This window comes from Arachis stenosperma, chromosome 3 (assembly GCF_014773155.1).
Source record: "Arachis stenosperma cultivar V10309 chromosome 3, arast.V10309.gnm1.PFL2, whole genome shotgun sequence".
NCBI classification, from domain to species: Eukaryota; Viridiplantae; Streptophyta; class Magnoliopsida; order Fabales; family Fabaceae; genus Arachis; species Arachis stenosperma.
The window spans coordinates 6,458,420-6,464,419 of NC_080379.1; the positions used below are offsets into that span (position 1 = coordinate 6,458,420).

The 6,000-nt window shown below is 38.0% G+C and overlaps 1 long non-coding RNA gene across 1 annotated transcript; it reads right to left on the reverse strand.

Annotated features, from left to right (window-relative positions):
- Positions 1-4,371: 4,371 nt before the first annotated feature.
- Positions 4,372-4,806, reverse strand: LOC130970539 (uncharacterized). The gene is made up of 3 exons (XR_009082078.1): positions 4,762-4,806; positions 4,598-4,691; positions 4,372-4,512 (listed from the first exon to the last, which is right to left on the reverse strand). It is a non-coding gene; the product is annotated as an uncharacterized LOC130970539 (long non-coding RNA).
- Between the last annotated feature and the right edge of the window lie 1,194 nt (positions 4,807-6,000).

The following is a 6,000-nucleotide window of genomic DNA, read 5'->3' on the forward strand; positions in this document are numbered from 1 at the left end:
CAAAAAGTCAAAAACCCATAGACAGGGTTGAATTTTTGTGAAGCTAGATAGTTGAGGTTGGAGGCCAGCTCTAATGGCTTGGGCTGAAATTTGCCCCTTTCTGCCAATGAAATTGTTTCTTTTCTTCAGAGTCTCGTGAATAATATTACACGTCCAATTTTTTTTTGTTAATTAAATTTAATCAAGATGATCTAATATTAATAAAAGTTATTTTTATCATTTTCATTCACTCAAATCTTATTATTCAATTTGATTTAAAAAAAATTATATATGTAACATTTCTCTAAAAAATGATATGAGATGGCTGATTCTTATCTCTGAGGCATTATGTTTGTCCTGGCCTCCTGGAAAAAATTTGTTTGGATGTGTTTTAAATATTCAAAAATTAAAACTGGTTTTTATATGTGTCACATTATAGAAACAAATGTTATTTAAGGATCGGAGAAAAATGTGCTTAGAATTAATTTGATAAAACAGTAATGTCGGGGAAAAATTAATTTAAGGTTATTTTATTCGGAAAAGCTCTGCATACAAGCCATTAGGGCTTGTATGCTTTACAAGCTCATTAAACAATAAAATCAAAATACGCGCTACTCCACGTACGTTGATTACACGCGCTATATAACATGCCGCGTATATCTAACTACCAAATTTAAAATATTTGTTTCCTTCTTCGTTTTCGTTATTTTGAGATTTGGTTGTTCTTCTTCTCGCGCGTCTTCCCTCCTTCTTCTCCATCGTTCTTTTCCTCTCGTTTTCTCACTGGTATGTTCTTCGTTTACGTTATCTTTTTCCTTTTCTGCAATTCGAGCTTCGTTTTCTATTTTGATTTGTTGTTTTCTGAAATCAAAGTTTGAACTCGTTTTGAAGATAATGGATCATTCAACCTCAGATTGTCAGCTGAATCCAGGCGAAGTGGATTATGAATTTGAATCTAACGAAGTTCCTGAGGTTTGATTTACATAGGATTAGTATAAATTTTCTTTCAGTAATTTGTATAGCATTGTGTACTTGAAAAATTGCTGAACATTGATTGTGAAAGTAAGACGTCAATGTATTAGTTGTGATTAATTACCTAGAATTTATAGCAGACGCTCGGGTGTAGATCAATTCTTCTTTGGGTGTATTTTAGCTAGAAGTGTGGGTGTATCTACACTTTACTGATTTTTTGTTATTTTAATTGAGTTGTTGTTGTTCAGGTGTATTATATCAGACATGATTGGGTGTTTTTTTAGTTTTTGATATGGTGTATTCTGCAGCCTGTGTATTTACAGTTTATGGCTTTAAAGGTCATTCTGTTGTTGAGTTGTTGCGGCTCGGGTGTATCATATTAGACATAATTGGGTGTATTTGAATCATATCTATGGGTGTATTTACAGTTCTGACACGGTGTATTGTGCAGCCTCTCTCGGTTGTTGATGACGAGCTTGTTCCGAAGGTCGGAATGACCTTTACCCCCCTTGAAGATGCTGGAAAATTTTACAGGGACTACGCCAAGGCTGTAGGTTTCTCTACAAGAGTTCGGTGCACAAATAGGAAGGGAAACGAGATTAAGAATCAACTGATTACATGTAGCAGAGAGGGAAAATGGAAATCTAAAATATCTCCGACCGAGAAGACCAATCCGACAGCCGGTCTAAACTGTCCTGCAAGAATTTATATACACACATTGAAGGATGTCGGTGCTTGGATCATTTCAAAGGTTGTGCTGGATCATTCACACCCCTGCTGTCCAAGCAAAGCAGAGATGCTCAAACAGCACAGGGAACTAAGCATGTCCATTCGTCGTACGATAGAGAATAACGAGGAGGCCGGTATCAGACCAAGCAAAACCTACCAATCATTTGTTGCGGCTGCCGGGGGTCACCGCGAGTTAAACTTTATCGAAAAGGACGTGAGGAATTACATTACCAGGGAAGTGCGGAATGTTTCCGAACAAGAAGATGCAAAGGAATTCGGGAAATATTTCTTAAGAATGAAAGAGAAGAATCCGAATTTCTTTTTTGAGCTCGAACTCGAGGAGGATCAATCGATTAAACTGGTTTTTTGGGCCGATGCAAGAAGCAGAGCCGCCTTTGAGTATTTCGGAGACGTCATTTCATTCGATACCACCTACAATACAAACAGGTAACAAACTGTCCCTGTTTATGATGCTAAATTAATTTATTTTTACGAATCCGCAGCAGAGGTGTATATTGGCTGTTTCATTGGGTGTATTCGAAGCATTTGTTGTGGTGTACCTAATGATTTTACATTCTAGACCATGGTAATTTGTTTCAGGTATAATTTGGTCTGTGGTTCTTTTGTCGGGGTGAATCACCACGGTCAGTCAACACTTCTCGGATGCTATTTGATGAAGAACGAAGAAATTGAATCATTCAAATGGTTATTTCAATGCTGACTTCGTTGCATGGGAGGAAACGCTCCGAAAGGGTTTCTCACCGATCAGTGCGCATCAATGAAAAGGGCTTTAGAGGCCTGTATGCCAACAACAGTTCACCGCTGGTGTATTTGGCACATCATGAAGAAGATTCCAAGCAAATTAAACGGGTATAAGGGACATGCTGATATCGAACAAGAAATGAGCCATGTTGTTTGGAACTCTCATAGCAAAGACTCATTCGATAGGAATTGGAACGATTTTCTGCTAAATTTTGGTCTTGCGGACAACAAGTGGCTTTCAGGTAATGTGTTTTTAAAATCTGCAGCAGAGGTGTAAATTGTATGTTCTCTCGGGTGTATTTTACAGTCTGTGTTTGGGTGTATTATGCAGATCTGTATGAAGACCGTCACATATGGGTTCCTATCTATCTGGATCACCACTTCTGGGCAGGGATGAGAAGCACACAAAGGAGCGAGAGCATGCATTCATTTTTTAACAAGTACATCACCCGGAACAGCTCGCTTATTCAGTTCGTCAAACAATACGATAATTGCCTCGAAAGCAGGGAGCAAGCAGAGAGAGAATCAGACGCTGCAGATTTTCATACGGTCATACCGTGTGCAACCAAATCCTCCATTGAAGCTCAGTTTCAAGATGCGTACACTCATGCAAAGTTTAGGGAAGTCCAAGCGCAATTCAGAGGAAAGGCGAATTGCATCACCAGATTAAAGAATTCCGCTCTAGGCTATTCAATATACGAAGTCGGAGAACAAGTTTCCAGCTCAATATTCAACAAGTTCGCTGTTACCTACGACTCAGTCGCAGCCGAGGTAAAATGCCAATGCTTATTATTCGAGTCGAGAGGGATACTGTGCCGTCACGCACTAAGCGTGTTAAGCTTCGAACAAGTAAGCCAAGTGTCCCCTAGATATATACTGGAACGATGGAGCAAAAAGGTAAAGAGGCGACACACACACATCAAGAGCAGCCACGACGAGCCACTAATGGAGCCAAGAAGCAAGAGGTTCGACCAATTGATTTTTCGTTCGCAAAATATTTGCGAATTTGCCTCCGAATAAGAGGAGTTGACTGCAATTCTGCACCGTGCGTACGATAACGTCATGGCCGAGATGGAAGCATTAAAAACCAAAAGGAAGGGGACATCTTCTTTATCCCATGAAGACGCCAACTTGGAATCCGTTAACGAGCTTCAAAGCCCGCCAAGGATTCGAACAAGAGGACGTCCAAAAAACAGGCTAGGTTCAAAGCTAGAGAAACAGATTGCAAATGCCACAAAGAAGAAGAAGACGAAAGTTTTAAGCGAGGTACAAGGAAATGTTCTTTAAATTTGTGGCAATTGAGTTTATTTTTCTCGTTAATAGTTTAGCTAATGTGTGAGTGTTATATTCAGATAAACGTGTTTGATGCTGCATCAGTGGCGCATTCAAATTCCAACCAATATCAAGGACACGTTATGAATTATCAGCTCAGGGTTCCAGCAGCAGGGGATAACTCTTTGGGTGTATAGTTTTATAGAATATGGGTGTAAAAGCACTGTTTCTTTTGGGTGTATTTTTGTTAATTCACAATTTACATATAGACACATATATAGATACATATAGAACAAAAGCTGTAAAAATTCGCAGGTTATGGGTGTATATTTCATTTGATATTTTTCTTCATATTTTAGTACATGTAATTCATACATTTTGAGTATAGGGCAGACAGTTGGGTGTATAGTTTATGCAATCTTGGGTGTATTATTAGACTTGCGTTGGGTGTAACAGTTTATAATTTGCGTTTACCACCTGTAATACAGTTTTTAAATACATCACAGACAGTTTACCAGCATAGATAGTTTAACTATGGGAAAAAATATACATGGAATAGAAGTTGTTGATAATTGGCAAATATTTACATCATTTGTTTAATTTACAAACTACGCAGCAGTTGGATTACCCAGTTTCTATATCAGCAGAATTAATATGACAAAACGGACTCAATAATACAGAGGATGGCTTCGACAGCCTTATAGCACTACTCTCTCTAATTGCCCGATCTCTCTGTTTATTCATCTCACTGAATAGTATCCGGGAAGCATACTCCACTCTATAGTGGTCCACCTCCTCCTACAATTAAAAAGTATATTCTGTTTAAACAGCAATATTAATTCAGTAAAGTAATACAGAGTTATATAGTTCTAAAGACAGTTACCTGTGGCCAATTATCCCATTCATACTTCCCCTTTTTGATGTTTTCCGGCTCAATTAACTCAAGCCACTTCATAACGTAGATAGCGCAGTCATAGCTGAAAATGAAGAAAATAAATTACAAATCTCATTTAGGAAAGTTTAATGTTCAGAGTCACAAATTTATACCTTGTTTTTTGGCCTGATATTTTAACATATGATGCTTTAATTTCCTTTTCCTTCTCGCCTTTCTCCAGAGGTTTTCCGCCGGCATATGTTATCAATCTTGAAAATACATATCCCTTAAATACCAAAACAAATCATTAATACACCCGAATGAATGCACAGGATACACCCAACTGAATATAGAATATACACCCAACACAACCTTCGAAATAGACCTATCTATTAAAGTAAAGAAGACAGAGGCAACTTACAGTGAATTTATTAATGCCCTTTCTCTCATCGCTTGGAGCTTTTTTGTGTAGCGGGTCAAGTATTTGACATTTCCGCTTTGTTGTATTTATTAGCCATAACCACCAATGTCCCGAGTGGCAAACAGGAGCAAAAATCTGAAGGATTGTCACATTTCAACAGTGTGTTATTTTATTTGGCATATAAGTAAATAAATAAGCGTACTAACAAATTTAGCAAACGAAAACTTACATATGGATGCGAACTTAATTTTTTTCTATCTATGAAGTGAATGAAACTCGGGTAGGTTTCCACCCTGAATTCCTTTTTCGTTTTCGGGGATATGAATTCCCCTTTTGGGTGATCCGAAAGTGCCATGCTCTGCAAGAATTGCGAAACAAGAAATGAAATACTGAAAATACACAACTTACACCCAATCGAACCCAAAAAATACACCCAAATCAATGCAGAAAATACACCCAAAGTTTGTAGAAGTAACACTTACCATAATATCGGGGGGGGGGGGAGACAGTATATTTGTTCCTGAAACCTCTTTTCATTTTTCTGGTTTAGGATGAGGCAGATGGCAGATACAATCTAGAAATATATGCCGAAATCAATTTTACATTAATAAACATTGCAGTTTACTTTGGTGTAAAAACATTAATGTTAGTCTAATATTACCTGAGATTCTATATCACTTTTTGCCTGGAGGGATGCAAGGTGCGATCTGATCAAAATGTATTCTCCTTTGCCAATCAGAGTGCAAATCTCCTCATACTCGTCAGTATTGCCATTTGCGTCTTCCTTCAGTCTCGTCCCCCAGATGTAGCACTTTTGTTTCATATCATCTGTAATTTGATTTATTCCCCCTGGAGTTTCAAACTTTGCAGAACTTTCTCCCCCAGTCTCCCTCTGAATTTGTGGACTTTCATTTGTTCCCTTCGCCGCATTACTTGCTAATTTTTGGACCAAATTGTCTAATTGTTCTAGCATACTTGCAGTTTCTGGAGA